This window comes from Cucurbita maxima, unplaced genomic scaffold (assembly GCF_002738345.1).
Source record: "Cucurbita maxima cultivar Rimu unplaced genomic scaffold, Cmax_1.0 Cma_Scf00111, whole genome shotgun sequence".
Lineage (NCBI taxonomy): Eukaryota > Viridiplantae > Streptophyta > Magnoliopsida > Cucurbitales > Cucurbitaceae > Cucurbita > Cucurbita maxima.
In genome coordinates, this window is record NW_019272127.1 from 49,205 (window position 1) to 66,449 (window position 17,245).

A 17,245-nucleotide genomic window follows, 5' to 3' on the forward strand; every position below is an offset into this window, starting at 1 on the left:
TACAACTACTACGCTATAGTGGAGTGTCCAAGTAGTTAACGAATGTTGGCTAATAAGGTTAATGAGTTTGACCGGTTAATCTTGGATCGTTGGAGCCCATGATCTATAGGTCCATTAGGTCCCTCTGCTAGCTCATATCGGACTAAACCATAGAATAGTGTGACGAGTGAGTTCGAAGTGTTCAAATTCAAATTAAGGAATATGCGCTACATATATACGATATATTTAACCGCATTTTTGTTTTATTTATGAATTAAACAAAAAGAGAAAATCTGAGATATTTAAATATCTTAATCAAATATGGGTCGGAATTGATGGAGATTGACATTTGAATTAATATCTAATTAAATAGCTTAATTATCATTTGATATTACTTTAATTTGAAATTAATTATTCAAAATAATTGTTGAATCAAAATCAAGAAAGTCAAAATGTTGATTTCATTTAATGGAAAAATCCAGGTTTGAGTTAGTGGAATTTTGAGGTTTCAAAATTTGGTTTAACCAAACTTGCATGCTTGCAAAATAAACTCCACCAACTTTAGTGGAATTTTGAGTATCAAAATTTGGTTAACTCAAACTTGCATGCATGCCACATAATCCCAAACATTTGAGTGGAATTTTGAGTGTTAAAACTTGGTGATATCAAATTTGCATGAACATGCAAACATGACTCTTTAAATAGAGAAATCAAGGTACATGGAAGTTCTTCCTTGTAAAAACCTTGAGAAAAACCTCTTACGAACTCACTCTTCATATATACTAAATCCCTCCCAAGTTTAGTCACTCATCAGATTTCACAATTTCATTCTAAGGCTGAAGAATAGTGGAGAAGACACTAGTGGTGGTTCGTAAGGAAAAAGAAATTTGAACAACAAAAGGTTAGTACTCAAAGACCTTGAGTTTAAATACTTATGAACATGCTAGTTATTTACTATAATTGATGTTCTAAGAGTGTCTAAGATCCAAATTGCTTTCGCATGTGTTATATTAACTCCATCAGGTTGAAGAGGGGAATGAAGCATTCCTTATAAGAATGTGGAAATCTCTTCTTAATAGATGCGTTTTAAAAGTTTTAGACATACGACGATACGTAACTAGCAAAAAACAAACAATATCTGCTAGTAATTAGAGAGGGGAACCAAGCATTTCTTTTAAGGTTGTGGATACCTCATCCTAGTAGACATATTATAAAATCGTGAGGCTGATGGTGATACGTAATTAGCAAAAGTAGACAATATCTAATAGAGGTGGGCTTGGTTTGTAACAAATTGTATTAGAGCTAGTCATCAGGTGGTGTGCCAACGAGGTTGCTGGGAACACAATGTGGTGGATTGAAAAATCCCACATCGGTTGGGGAAGGGATGAAATATTTCTTATAAGCATGTGGAAATCTCTTACTATTAGACGTGTTTTAAAACCGTGAGGTTGACGATGATATATAATGAGTCAAAGTAGACAATATCTAGGCTAATACTCATAGTTTGTTGGAATAGTTCAGTTGGTTAGAGCGTATAATGTTAACGATAAAGTTGGGGAGGTTCAAGCTCTCTTTTTAGCAATGGTAATGAATCATTCCATTTTAGTATGTGGAAAAATTTAACCCTTCAACCAAAGTGGACAATGTCATATAATTATGGAGGTTCGTGATTTCGAACATTGTTATATAGTCTTAATCTAGCCACCTTAATAATAATGTTGAGTTCTTTTTAGGGGTACCTTCGATACAAAATCATAATGTAAAAAATATTTTTGCATAAAGCATTTTTATCATACATATTCTAGTCACTCTAGGTCCCTAAAAAACTAGGGTCGTTACATATAATCTACACTTGAACCTTCTATAGCCTTGAGAAAAATTTGTGGCAAGTAGGTTACTTATTTAGTTGCACTATATATTACTTTTCCTTTCTGGGGGATCACTAATTGTTAGTTAAGGTCACAGAGGAGGGTCGTCTCGAGCAATCAGTTCCATGTGTTATGACTTGTTGTCCTTAGTTTTCAAATCTCGTTCCAATTTTTATCATTTTTTTCTTTGTCACGTCAGTTCTATGTGTTACGAGTTTTTGTTCTTATTTTTCGAATCTTGTTCCATTTTTATCAAATTTTTTCTTTGTCAGTACGTGTCATGAAAAATGATTTTAAGCCTTGAGTCCATGTTCATGGATTCTTGAGCCATCAACAAAATCACTGTAAAATATCGACATTCGATTCCTAGGCTAGACCATATGCTTGATGAATTGCATGACTCATATCTATTTACAAAGATTGATTTGAAATCTGGATATCATTAAATTAGAAGGCATATCCTAGGCTAGACCATATGCTTGATGAATTGCATGGCTCATATCTATTTACAAAGATTGATTTGAAATCTGGATATCATTAAATTAGAAGGCATATACGAGATGAATGAAAAAGAGCATTCAAAACTAAGGTTGGATTGTATGAATGACTTGTTATGCCTTTTGGGTTAACTAATTCTCCTACTACATTTATCTTAATGAATCGCGTTTTGATAGAGTATTTAGGAAAGCATGGAAAGAGAAGACTTTATGCTCATTGCTCTGAAGCTAAAGAAATCCTTAATTTGAACGAAAAGGATTGTAGAAAGAATTTTGAAACTTACCCCTAATTTGAGCCCAAAATAAATTTTCTTGAATTTGGCTTGTTCTTGAGGTTATTTCTCTTCGTTATCATCTATTGAAACATTCCTTGGAGGTGCAATTGGAATCGTCCTTGTTTGACGTATTCTCATGTATCGACGAATTGGATTGGGGGAATGATTTCTTGGCACTTTCAGCATTGTAAGAACAAGTTTGAAGAGAAATGATGTAGAATTGCTCTTGAATTTTGAAGAAATCTCAAACAAGGAGACCCAAAATCTAAATGCTTATTGCCTACTATTGGGAGCTCAATTGTTGTTCCAAACTATTGCCTAAACTTTCAACTTTACAAGGGAAGCTAAAACTGACATTGAGAGCTTCAGAATCACTGTGATATTGAGATTGAACTTTCTAGATAATCCGTAAAAAATATCTACATTGGTCAGAGGACACATATTTTATCCCTTTTTATTCATGGTTCTTATAACCAACTACTCTATTTTTCTATTAAACAATATCGTCACAGCATACATGACATAACTGCTATGCATAAAATAATTCATTTACAATATTTCATAAATAATGCTATGGACTTAAATGTTCATAATGAACTCATTAAAACAATATTGTTATGAACAACATAGTGGAAAACAGATAACATTAGTTTAAATAAAAATAAAACAATGCCCTGATTTAACTTAAGGATCACTAAAAATAACATGAATGCAACTACCCTAACTTTGGTTTCTTGGCCTTGAACGCAACGTTGTCGTTCGTAAATAGGTATCTTACCTTTACTTTAAAATAAGAGTAGCATGTGGTTTGAGTACTTTAATAAATACTTAGTAAGTAATCCCACTATTAGGGTCGAAATATGAATCACGTGTAATATAGTGGGACCTATTCTTTCATAAATACATTGTGGCATGGGCTTGGGCTTTGCTTTTTAGTCCAAAAAGAGTTGAATATGTTGTACTTCCCTACACACAACTCATGAATGTGCACATTGATCACCAGGTGGGTTGGTATAAGAGTACTCTATGGGTTTGCCTCGTCGAGCTTGTGCACACTCACACTACCAAATACCATGAAGGGAAAAGACCAGCATAATATCATAAGGAACATAAATATTATAAGGTATGTGTTTATACTAATCATAATGGGGAAGTATCTCGATGCACCTCCCATATAAAATGCATGAGATCCCAAACATTAAAACACGACATAACGTTCCTATGAGACATACATACTTGATTCTTGTCATATTGTTCATGATTAACAATACATGGTTTTTCTAATGTTTCATAGGCATAGGGTGTACGAAACATAATATAGAAGTATCTCGATGCACGTGGTATACAAAATGCATGAGGTCCCATAACATCAAAGCATGACATATATTCATGGCGCTAGTCATACCTCCAATCTATTCCTAGCATAGTGTTCCTATGAGATATAAATACTTGATTCATTTCATATTTTTAGTAATTAACAATACATGATTTTCTAATGTCTCATAGTCCTAGAATAGTGTATATGATATCATAGCGTAACTTGTATGCAACATATCGTACATCATATCATATACATAACATAGTATATGTCATACAATCATAAAACACGACATGTGCAGGGACCATAGGTAGTGATGTCCATTCCCCATCATCATCCCCACCATCTATTTCATTCTCAATTTCCATGAAATTCTCTATTTATTTGTGTGGGGATCACGGTAAGGAATTCATGGTAAGGAAGTGGTAGGGATCGGATTGCCCATAGAGAATTTTAGTGGGTTTTAAATTCAAGAGTCAGTCTTGGAGTAAAATGGCCCAGAGTTTTGAAGAAAGGCCAAGAATCTTTATAGGAATAATGACTTTTTAAGGGTTAGGAATAGTGACATTGTTATGTCTATATTTAGTTTTAGAAAACCTTATAAATACATTTGTTATCTTTGTCTCCTTTTATAGTGTGTGTGGAACTTATTTCACAAATTTATGAGTTTTCGTTAACAAAATTATATCAAGCCAATGGCGAATGTGGGTCAAATGCCGCTACCGCGACTAGTGAAAACAAACTACGAGAATTGGAGCATTCATATGAAAGCTTTTCTCGGTTCTCAAGATGCATGGGAGGTGGTCGAAGAAGGGTTAGAAGAACCAAAAGATGCCACGAGTTATAGAGCGACACAAAAAAAGACGTTAAAAGAGGTGCGATCAAAGGATAAGACGACACTATACATGTTGTTCCGAGCCGTTGACGAGTCGGGTTTTGAGAAGCTTGCCAATGCAACTACTTCAAAAGAACGTCAGAAACTTTAGAAAAAGTATTCAAAGGAATTGACCGAGTCAAGCAAGTCGTTTCCAAACTCTTCGTGGCAAGTTTGAGAGCATGAAGATGAAGGAGTCAGAGAGTGTATCTGACTACATCACGCATGTACAAACAGTGGTAAACCAACTCAATCGAAATGGAGAAATGTTAGCCAAGACGCGGGTTATGGAGAAGATTTTATGGTCATTAACCAACAACTTTGAGAATGTTGTATGCGCGATAGAAGAGTCAAAGGACCTGACAACATTAACAGTCGACGAGCTAGCCGGTTTTCCTGAGACACACGAGCAACGTAAGAAGAAGAAGAAGGAAACACTTGATCAAGCACTTCAAACCAAGGCGTCAATAAAAGATTAAAAGGTACTCTACTCTCAAAATTTTGAAGGTACAGGTTTTGACCGTGAAATTAGTAAAAATGGTCATGGTGCTCAAGGAAGTAGTCATGAAGGATAATATAAGAAGAAGGGACAGCCGAGCCAAGCAAATTGGCATGGAAGAGAACGCAACGAAGAAGAGGCGGCCGATCAATTTACTCCAACATTCAGTGCTACAAATGTCACAAATATGCATTATGCAAACAATTGTAACTCCGACAAATGTTACAATTGTGGTAGAGGGGCATTTTGCAAAAGATTGTCGAGCCGATAAAAAGGTGAAAGAAACAATCAACCTAGCCTTGGTGACACAACAAACGAAGGACTTAGGTCTTCTCTTGATGGCTCAAAATGAAGATCTGAAAGCGTAAGAACATGACGTTGAAAAAGACGATGGCGGTAGTTGTGAGGCGGTGGAAACCGTTTGAAATGAGGGGATACACAGCGAATTCGGCAAAATCGCAATATTGGAGATGAGAAAATCGAAGAAGGAATCTGGATTGAACACGCGATAGGAAAACGAGCCAAAGAAACTTCCGGATCATCAAAAAGAGAATAGAGATTTAGAGCCACAACCAAAATCTGCCGTGGATAAATCTATGAAGAAGTCTTAGTTGCAGACGTTGAAATCGCTGAACGAGCGCATTTTGAAGGAGAAAGTAGAGATTGAAAAAGAAAAGAGAGCTTTTAGAAATGGAGATTGAAATCTTAGAGAAGGAAGGGCTGAGCTGAGTGAGAGTTCTTTCTATCTCAAACTAGAGAAGGAAGAGAATGGGAAAGTAATTTCTAAGCTTGTGAAAAGAATTGAAGAAGTATGGAGAAAGAGAGGAAAGCTACTGATAAGTCGTGGGTTCAAAACAAGAGGTGCGTGCTGGAAAGTGAAATTCTTTACATTGAAGCGTGGCACCATACAGATCGAGTTGAACATCCTTCTAGTCAAACTTGGTTAGACGTGGGCATGGGTCGGAAGAGCTATCGCATGTCGCATATCAAGTGGAGCCGCGTCACTTTACAATGCGCCTGACGCGTTATTCCACCTAATCATCAATACGTGTCACTCAGCCTCTCTGACACGCTTTCCCTCCAGCAAGTTGACACATGACACGCTTTCCCTCCCGCAAGTTGACATGTGGCCGCTTTCCCTCCTGCAAGTTGACACATGGCTTGCTGGCTATCTGACGCGCTTTCCATCCCACAAGTTCACACGTGGAAATTTTTCTCTCCTTACAATGCACCTGATGCATTATTCCACCCAATTGTCAATACGTGTCTCTTAGGATGTCAGACACGCTTTCCCTCCTGCAAGTTGGCACGTTGCTTGCCAAAAAGATTTCTCTTATCCTTCTTGTTCCTGAAAGGACTCTCAGAAATCCTCGAATTTCATCCTTCATTGAAGAACATATCGAATGACTCAGATCTAAAGAAAACTTGTGAACGGCCGTATCATCGGTTTAAAGTTCGTACTGTTGTAACACCGTATCATGAAAAGATATTATTAAGAATTAATAAAACTTGGCCAATGTAATTGTCGAACCTACGACCTCCACGTTTTTAACACGACAATCTTACAACTAAGCTAATAGGGCATAAGTTTTATGCATATTATAGATCATTAGCTCCTAATCCAGCCAATCGAGTTTCGTTTACATAACTTTATGCATAATAAACTTAAAAAAGTCATTATCTTCTAAAGTTTGTAGTGCTTTAACTCGTATCATGAAAAAGATATAGTTAAAAATGAATGATATTGGCCCATGGAAGTGTCAAACCTACGAGCTTCGCGTTATTAGCACGACGCTCTAACCAACTGAGCTAATAGGCCATAGATTTTCTCTCCTGACAATGCGCCTGACGCGTTAGTCCACCCAATCATCAATACGTGTCCCTCAGGCTGTCTGACACGCTTTCCCTCCCGCAAGTTGACACGTGGCTTGTCGACGGTCTCACGCGCTTTCCTTCCCACAAGTTGACATGTGGCTTGCCGAAAATTTTTCTCTCATGAGAGTCGCAATACTGAATCTGGCCTTCAAAGTGAGTTCATTTACCTCCTTGTTCTTGAAAGGACTCTGAGAAATCCTCGAATTTCATCTTTCGTAAAAGAACATATCGAACGCCCAAAATAAGTTCATTTACCTCCTTCTTGTTCCTGAAAGGACTCTCAGAAATCCTCAATTTTCATCCTTCACTGAAGAACATATCGAACGACTCAGATCTAAAGAAAAATTGTGAACAGCCGTATCATTGGTTTAAAGTTCGTACTGTTGTAACCCCGTATCATGAAAAGATATTATTAAGAATTAATAAAACTTGGCCTATGTTATTGTCGAACCTACGACCTTCACGTTTTTTACACTACAATCTTACAACTGAGCTAATTGGGCATAGATTTTATGCACATTATAGATCGTTAGCTCCTAATAAAGAAAATCGAGTTTCTTTTACACAACTTTATGCAGAATAAACTTAAAAAAGTCATTATCTTACAACTTAGCAATTTGGCATAGGTTAAGCAAAATATCTATGTTAGTGGTAACTCATGTGAATCGAGCTGTTGATGAACAGGTGTTATAGAAGCATTGCTCGAGAACTATGTGGTAACAGTGGGGATCGTCCAAAGGCATCCAGTCGTGTCTGTTTATTTTGGATTTCTATCTTTAGTTTTTAATTGTTTGTTGACTATTAGTCAAGGTAAAAAGTGCTGCTCGAGAACTATGAGGTCACAGAGGGTGTCGTCCTAAGGAATCTAGTCGTCTGTTTATTTTAAATTTCTGCATTTCTTTTTTAGTTATTTGTTGGTGGTCGGTAGAGGTAAGAAGGTGTAACAGCCGAAAAATGAAGCAAAGCCACCCACGTAAGACCGAAAGGATCAAATAAAGAAATTAAGAGGATTAAGCAAGGAAAAGGGTCTTAAGCAAGTCATTTCTATACCCTAATGAGTAACTATAAGGACTAAGGCCTTTGGAGAAGTATTGGGAATGAAAGCGTAAGCGAAAAGGATGAAAAGGTCACTTTACAATTTTAAAGAAAATCTTCGGATATTTAATTCCTTATCTAGTGGGAATTTCAAGATGCTCAAAACCCAAAAATGACCAACAAGAGATGAAGAAATTTTTAGGAAAATTATGAATTTATCAGAAAAAATAATAATAAAATATTATGAAAGTGGCAAATTACCAAATTACCCTGATGATATGGATAATTACGAAAGTGCCATCCTACTGAAAATAAAACCTTCTGCATGTGACTGTCTGCATAAAGTCCTTCAAATCTCAAATTCCAGTGGTTGGATTTTCCCCAAATTTGGATACAATCTAGAACATTCAAAGATCATCAAATCCAACAGTCAGAATTCAAACTCGAAGTTGGTAGCTCGCTGATCGGAGAGGATATTTTCAACGAATTATCTAGAAAATTCAGTCTCCAAATCACGTCGATTCTGAAGCTCTCAATGTCGATGGAAGCTTCCCTTATAAAATCTGAAGTTGAGGCAAAATTTTAAGACAAGAATCGAGTGATGAGAAATCCTAAAACTCAAGTTTGAAGCTGTTAGATTATGAGTTTTTTTTTTTCCGGATTTCTTCCAAATTCGAGGACTATGGTTAATCATTTTCCTTCCTACCAACTCCTACATATTTCATATGGGATTTACAACAAGTTTCGTGAAGGAATCAGGCACTGAAAAGTTTTATAATCGGCTACCCAACAAAAGGTTTCTAGATATACTCAGGCGAGAAACATGTTTTCCGACTAACTTTGGAAGGTTATAACTTGTGCTACAGACCACGAAAAAGTGTGAACTTGGTCGATACTTCTTGCTTTAAACTTCATCTAAAGGTTTGGTGGAGGGATCGAATCCATTAGATGTCTATATATAGCTTTAAAAAGGTAAAACTAATGGGGTTCGATAAGAAAAAATCGAGAATTTTCTAGCTACCAAGGGAGAAGATGAAGTCCAAAGTCAAAGGTCAAACTTTGACCAATAAAAGTCAAAGATAGTATATGTTGAGCTTCCCTCAGTTTTCTCAATTTTAACCTCTTTCCTGACCGGTTCTCACGAAAATCTTTATGGTTCTAGTAACTAGAAAAAATAAGGAGTCTGTGGAAGAAAATTTGAGATAATTTGGATACTAGAAGCTCAAGAACGGAAATTCCAAATGTCAACGACGAGGTAAGTAGTGACGTTGGACGTTTTGTTAAAAAATACTTGTAGGAATCCATTGGATTTTCCACATGAACCTAAAATAAGTTGAATTTAGGATATATGAAAGAAAAACAGAAGAACTGTGAGTTAAGGCCCTAAACTGATCAAAATGCCCCGGATATAAGTAAAGTTAAAATAGCCCACTAAATGAACTCCTAGGATGAATTATGAAAATTTGAAAGCCATTGGAACACGTTAAGTAACAAAACCAAGAATTATGGGTAAAATGACCAAAATGCCCCTAAGACGACTTATAAAAATTCAAGGTCTATACGTGCTCTAAATGGTTTCATACTTATTATAAGGACATGCAAATATGTTTGAGGTTTCAAGTTGATTGGAGCAAGTTTGGAACCTAAACCAAGTTAGGACCCAAGAAACACTTAAAGGAAACACCACAAGAATCAAGACTCTTCTAGAACCCTCTAAAGAACTCCCTATGAATCTATGACCTTGTAGAACAACTCGTGCTAAGATGGGTTTGTATGGTTACAAATGCAAGTTACAACTTATGCCTCAAGGAATTACGAACTTTAGAAACTTACAAGATTAAGAACGAAGAACAATACCACACAGGCTTTACAACTACCCAAGTAAGAAGAATGTAAGGTACCACTCATGTTCAAAGTGACCTATGACCTCCCACCAAGCGATGCTTTTTCAGCCCAAGATTTCTTCTTCTTGGTGGGATACCCTGCACCATGTTTCCTTCGCAGAATATCATGATTGGCCTCATCTCTCTCACCTAGAAGAGATGCCCTACACCATATTATGGGTACCCAAAAGATTTGCAGGATGCCATGTTCATGTATGCATCGACCACGTAACCTTTATGGTTTATCATGGGGAGTAGTCTAGGGCCATGATGGAACAAGAAGATAGTAAGTTACCCTTGCCAAGAATCAAAAACTCCTAAGACCTCCCACGGTACAACGTGCTCATGACTTAGACTACGCTGCTTGGAACACATGAAGCCTTGAGCTTAGGTGTTTAGGCTGTATCATAGGGCAAGCCCTTGAGACAGGATTAGACTACATCTCTTGGAACTTAAGAAGTCTTGGATGTTGGTTTTCAGACTATGCTGCTTGGAATGCATGAAGCCTTGGGCATAGGTTAGTGAACGGTATCGAAGGGCAAGCCCTTAGATGCAGGTTAAGACTACGTCGCTTGGAACTCATGAAGCCATGAACGTAGGTTAAGACTATATCGCTTGGAATGCATGAAACCTTGGACACAGGATTGTTAGGTGCATAGCTCGTGCCGTAAATCCTAGGGGGAGTGTCTTGGAGAACGAATAAAGAACAAAAAAAGAACAAAGAAAGTACCAGGAACAAGAGAAAGATCAAGGTCTAGAACATGGATCAAGATCCAAGGTTTTAGGACAAGAACCAAGAACCAAGAACTATGTACTAAGGCCTTTAAAGGATAACAAATGTTTCATAATCTAGGGACCAAGGTCCTCAGGATAATCAAGATAAGATCCCCTAACTCAAGAACAATAACAAGAACAAGAATAAGACAACAACAACAAATGTGGTACCCTAGAAAATTAAGGATACGATTAAGAGCCTACAAGTAGGCTACTTACAGAGTCTTTGTCTCATTCTTTATTCTCCACTTTTTTAGGTAATAAAGAGTTGGTCAACGTCAGGAGCAGACTCTGAAGCAGGTGCCATAGACAAACCTTACTCGTTGTCCTCAACCCATTTATTTTAAAATGTTTTGTGCTTGTTCCTTATTTTTGTGTTTTAAATACTTATGTATAAACTTTATTTTGATATTATGTAAATATAATTTTTTAAATTCTTTTGTTTATTTCACAAAAACTTTACCCGTCTTTTAGAACCATCGCGACAGCCTGATCCTTACAGAGTGGTATCAGAGCCCAAGGTTTCTCTATGTCCTAGCTTAGGAGGACTCCCTACCGAGACCAAGTAAGTATGCCTTTAAACTCTTAACTTTAAGTATGCCTAGAACTTTAAGTTATTGGATGCATGATCATAGGGTTATTATTTAAGATAAGACTTAGATAACTTGAAGACCTCGAGGATAAGAGGGTTAGACTTTTAATTTTGGTGACTTATTCCGATGAAACAATATTATTTACTTGTATTGATTTAATTAGCATACAAATTATCCATGAATATTCCATTTGAATGTCTAGTAGGTGGTTGACCTATTTAATGCTCTTAAAATACATATAAATTTGAAAGTTTAGAGTTTTATAGATGGAATAATGTTTAAAAAATTTCAATGTATCAAATAGCTTATAAGTTCAAACCCCTATTCAATAAAAAATCAAAAGTGGAGAGATTAAACTAGCAATTTGACAGAGTTAGAATATAAGATTACAGTATCGTTTTTAGTGTTTATAATGATTTCTAAAATCATTCTAAATTCTAAAGAATAATACTTGTGTGTGTTTTGTATGCATACTCCAAATACAATTTATTAAGTTAAACACTTGTGATGAGGACTTTGAAATGTGTATTAAGAAAAAGTATGAAAGAAATCAAGAATGAACAAAAGAAAACTTACCCTAGTAGTTATTATAAAAGTTGCCAGAAGTGGGATTTGAACCCATGCCCTCTCACGATGGGGTGGATTGAATTCCACATCGGTTGGGAAGGGAATAAAACATTTCTCATAAGCATGTCGAAATCTCTCACTATTAGACGCATTTTAAAATCGTGAGGTTGATGACAACACATAAGGAGCCAAAGTAGACAATATCTAGGCTAATACTCATAATTTGTTGGAATAGTTCAGTTGGTTAGAGTGCATGATTGTTAACGATAAGGTTGGGGAGGTTCAAGCTCTCTTTTTAGCAATGGTAATGAATCATTCCATTTTAGTATGTGGAAAAATTTAATTAGGGAGGTTCATGATTCTTAACATTGTAATATAGTCTTAATCATTCCCTAATAATAATGTTGAGTTATTTTTAAAGGTACCTTCAATGCAAAAATATAACGTAAAAAATATTTTCGCATAAAGAAGTTATATCATGCATATTCTAGTGACTCTATGTCCATAGAAAACTAGGGTCGTTACATATAATCTACACCTAGACTTTCTATAACCTAGAGAAATACCCGTGGAAACTCGCTCGACCAAAGATTCGATTACCGCCTACAAGTAGGTTACTTATTTAGTTGCACTATATATTACTTTTCCTTTTTGGGGGATCACTAGTTGTTAGTTAAGGTCACAGAGGAGGGTCGTCTCGAGCTGTCAGTTCTATATATTACGAGTTGTTGTCCTTAGTTTTCAAATCTCATTCCAATTTTTATCAATTTTTTTCTTTGTCACGTTAGTTCTATGTATTACGAGTTTTTGTCCTTATTTTTTTTATCTTGTTCCAATTTTTATCAAATTTTTTCCCTGTCATGTCATGAAAAATGATTTGAAGCCTTGAAAATTGAGTTATTATAGTTGTGCTTTGAAGTTTTTAAAATTGAGTTATTACCGTTGTGCCCTATTTAGCTTATCTAAGCTATTCTCGGCCATTGGTGCCACACAGTTTAACTCTTGTAAGCATAATAGAAATCAGGTAATTTAGTTATGCTCTTACCATTTCTCCTAATATTGATTCAAGTTGCAATAGGTGAGTTGACGAATATGCAATATATGACTCTTGAAAGACCAGATGACTTCTCACTCAGAATAGTTGGCTAATATCTAAACCCACAAAAAAAAAAAACAAAAATACAAAAATACAAAAAATACAAAAACAAAAGCTTGGACGAATTAGTTAATTTCTTTGGTTCAAAGATTTTTGGTTAAACTAAACTTGGATCCTTGGGTTGAGGACTAGGGTTGCCTAATCAATTTGGTATAGAGAGGTTGCATGGCCTACTCTAGAATTGATTTGATCTCTTGTTTATTCATTTATTCTATTGTTCTTATTTTCTTCAAATCTATCCATTTATTTTATTGCGGCCATTTCCATCCTTTTCATTATCTTTTGACCTTGTTCTTATTATCTTTTTGAAGATCATATTTTGACCTTGAAAAAAAAAAACAAAAAAGAAATCCTTATCATATTTGTTCATAATAAATTGTCCTTAGCATTGATTTTAGATCATTTATATCTTTATTTCAAAATCAAAAAAACTTTTATTCACATTCTTTCTTATTCTATCTAAATCTAGAACATTTGTGTTTGATATTAGTGAGCTGTGTATGTGAGATCCTAAACATATTTAACTATTGTTTGTACAATCATGAACTTTTGTTAGTCGTAATTGTCCTAACAATTGAGTCATGATCATAAAGAATGGACAAATTGTCACACATAGTGAGAAAAGTGATCAAGATAAGTTAGTTGAAGAAGCAATCCAAGAGAACAAGGTGGAATTGAAAGCTTAAAAATAGTGAAAAGAATAATGAAATTGAAAAAAAAAAAAAAAAAGAGAGTGAGTTGTTTGGCTAGAGTTGGAGAGGTTAGAATCGCAATGTTTTCACAAAAACCATCTTTATACTTATGTACAAGTAAGAATGTTTGGTCTCTGACAATAACAATTTTTATTTGCCTTATATGTTTCAATCTCTTTTAGAAGAATTTGAGAATGTGTTCCAAGATGAAGTACCTAAAGGACTACCTCTCATTAGAGATATTGAACATAAAATAGATTTCATTTCGGGTGCAGTCATTCCCAATTGAGAAGGGCTATATACGAGAGAGTTTGAGTCGATGTTCTGTATTAGACTTATTGATGGCAAAGAAAGATGGAACGTGGCACATGTGCGTGGATTCTTGAGCCATCAACAAAATCACTGTAAAGTATCGATGTCTTATTCCTAGGCTAGACCATATGCATGATGAATTGCATGGTTCATATCTATTTACAAAGATTGATTTAAAATTTGGATATCAATAAATTAAAAGGCATAAACGAGATGAATGGAAAAAAGCTTTCAAAACTAAGGTTGAATTGTATGAATAACTTGTTCTGCCTTCTGGAAAAGAGCTCGATTCTTGTTCCAAACTATTGCCCAAACTTTCAACTGTATAGGGGAAGCTTAAACCGGCATTGAGAGCTTCAGAATCACTATGATTTTGAGATTGAACATTCTGGATAATCTATAAAAAATATCTACACTTGTCAGAGGACACAGATTTTTATTTTATTAATGGTTCTTATAACCAACTACTCTATTTTCCTATTAAAAAATATAGTCACGGCATACATGACATTACTACTATGCATGAAAGAATTCATTTACAACATTTCATAAATGGTGCTATGGACTTAAATGTTCATAATGAACTCATTAAAACAATATTGTTATGAACAACATAGTGGAAAATAGATACCATTAGTTTAAATAAAAATAAAGCAATGCCCTGATCTAACCTAAGGATCATTAAAAATAACATGAATGCAACTACCCTAACTTTGGTTCCTTGGCTTACATCGCAACGTTGTCATCCGTAAATGGATATCTTACATTTACTTTAAAATAAGAGTAGCATGTGGTTTGAGTACTTTAATAAATACTCAGTAAGTAATCTCACTGTTACGGTTGGAATATGAATCATGTGTAATATAGTGGGACATATCCTTTTATAAATACATTGTGGCATGGGCTTAGGCTTCGCTTTTCTATCCGAGCAGAGTTGAATACGTTGTACTTCCCTACACACACGACCCATGAATGTGCACATTGACCACAAGGTCGGTTGGTATAAGAGTACTCTGTGGGTCTGCCTCGTCGAGCTTGTGCACACTCACATTACCAAATACCATGAAGGGAAAAGACCCGCATATATCATAAGGAACATAAATATTGTAAGGTACGTGTCTATACTAATCATAATGGGGAAGTATCCCGATGCACCTCCCATATAAAATGAGTGAGATCTCTAACATTAAAACACGACAGAACGTTCCTATGAGACATACATACTTGATTCTTGTCATATTGTCCATGATTAACAATACATGGTTTTTCTAATGTTTCATAGGCATAAGGTGTACTAAACATAATATAGAAGTATCTCGATGCACGTGGTATACAAAATGCATGAGGTCCCACAACATTAAAGCATGACATATATTCATGGCGCTAGGATGCTAGTCATACCTCCGGTCTATTCCTAGCATAGTGTTCCTATGAGATATAAATACTTGATTCATTTCATATTTTTAATAATTAACAATACATGATTTTTTAATGTCTCATAGTCCTAGAATAGTGTATATGATATCACAGCGTAACTTGTATGCAACATATCGTATATCATATCATATATAACATAGTATATTTCATACAACCATAAAACACGACATGTGCAGGGGCCACAGGTAGAGATGTCATATAACATAGTATATTTCATACAACCATAAAACACGACATGTGCAGGGGCCACAGGTAGAGATGTCAATTCCCTGTCATCATCCTCACCATCTATTTCATTCTCCATTTCCATGGATTTCTCTATTTATTTGTGTGGGGATCAGGGTAAGGGATTCATCTCAAGGAAGTGGCAGGGATCGGATTCCCCATGGAGAATTTTAGTGGGTTTTAAATCCAAGAGTCAGTCTTAGAGTGTTGAAGATGAAAGACCAAGAATCTTTATATGAACAATGACTTTTTATGGGTTAGGAAACAATGGCATTCTTATGTTGTCTATATTTAGTTTTAGAAGACCTTGTAAATACATTTGTTATTACTATTTTAAAATGGTAAAGTAGAGCAGAGAGAAAAAAAAGAAAAGAAATAGAGAAGCAAGAAGGTTTTTTAAGACAAACAGAGTGTTCTTTGTCTTCTTCTATCGTTAGTATGTGTGAGACTTATTTCACAAATTTATTAGTTTTGTTTAACAAATTTGTATCGAGCCAATGACGAATGTGACAGGTCAAATGCCGCTACCGCGACTAATGAAGACAAACTACAAGAATTGGAGCATTCATATGAAAGCTTTTTCGGTTCCCAAGATGCATGGGAGGTGGTCGAAGAAGGGTTAGAAGAACAAAAATATACCACAGATTATACAACAGCACAAAACAAGGCGTTAAAAGAGGTGCAATCAAAGGATGAGGAGGCACTATACATGTAGTTCCGAGTCGTTGACGTGTTGGGCTTTGAGAAGCTTGCCGAAAATTTTTCTCTCCTGAGAGTCGCAATACTAAATCTGGCCTTCAAAGTCAATTCATTTACCTCCTTCTTGTTCCTGAAAGGACTCTCAGAAATCCTCGAATTTTATCCTCCGTAGAAGAACATATCGAACGGCCAAAATAAGTTCATTTACCTCCTTCTTGTTCCTAAAAGGACCCTACAAAATCCTCAAATTTCATCCTTCATAGAAGAACATATCGAACGGCCAAAATAAGTTCATTTACCTCCTTCTTGTTCCTAAAAGGACCCTCAGAAATCCTCGAATTTCATCCTTCGTGGAAGAACATATCGAACGACTAAAGAAAAATTAGAACATATCGAACGACTAAAGAAAAATTGTGAATGTGAAAGGTTACCTCGCAGGTCTTATCGGTTTACAGTTCGTAGTGTTGTAACCCCGTATCATGAAAAAATATTATTATGAATTAATAAAATTTGGCTTATGTAATTTGTCGAACCTACAACCTTCACGTTATTAACACAACAATCTAATCAACTGAGATAATTGGGCATAAGTAATGCACATTATAGATCGTTAGCTCCTAATCCAGTCAATCGAGTTTCGTTTACATAACTTTATGCATAATAAACTTAAAAAAATCATTATCTTTT

General features: G+C 35.5%; 1 non-coding gene across 1 annotated transcript; it reads right to left on the bottom strand.

The window, feature by feature from the left end:
- Positions 1-7,055: 7,055 nt before the first annotated feature.
- Positions 7,056-7,129, bottom strand: TRNAI-AAU. Its single transcript has one exon. It is a non-coding gene; the product is annotated as a tRNA-Ile (tRNA).
- Positions 7,130-17,245: the final 10,116 nt, after the last annotated feature.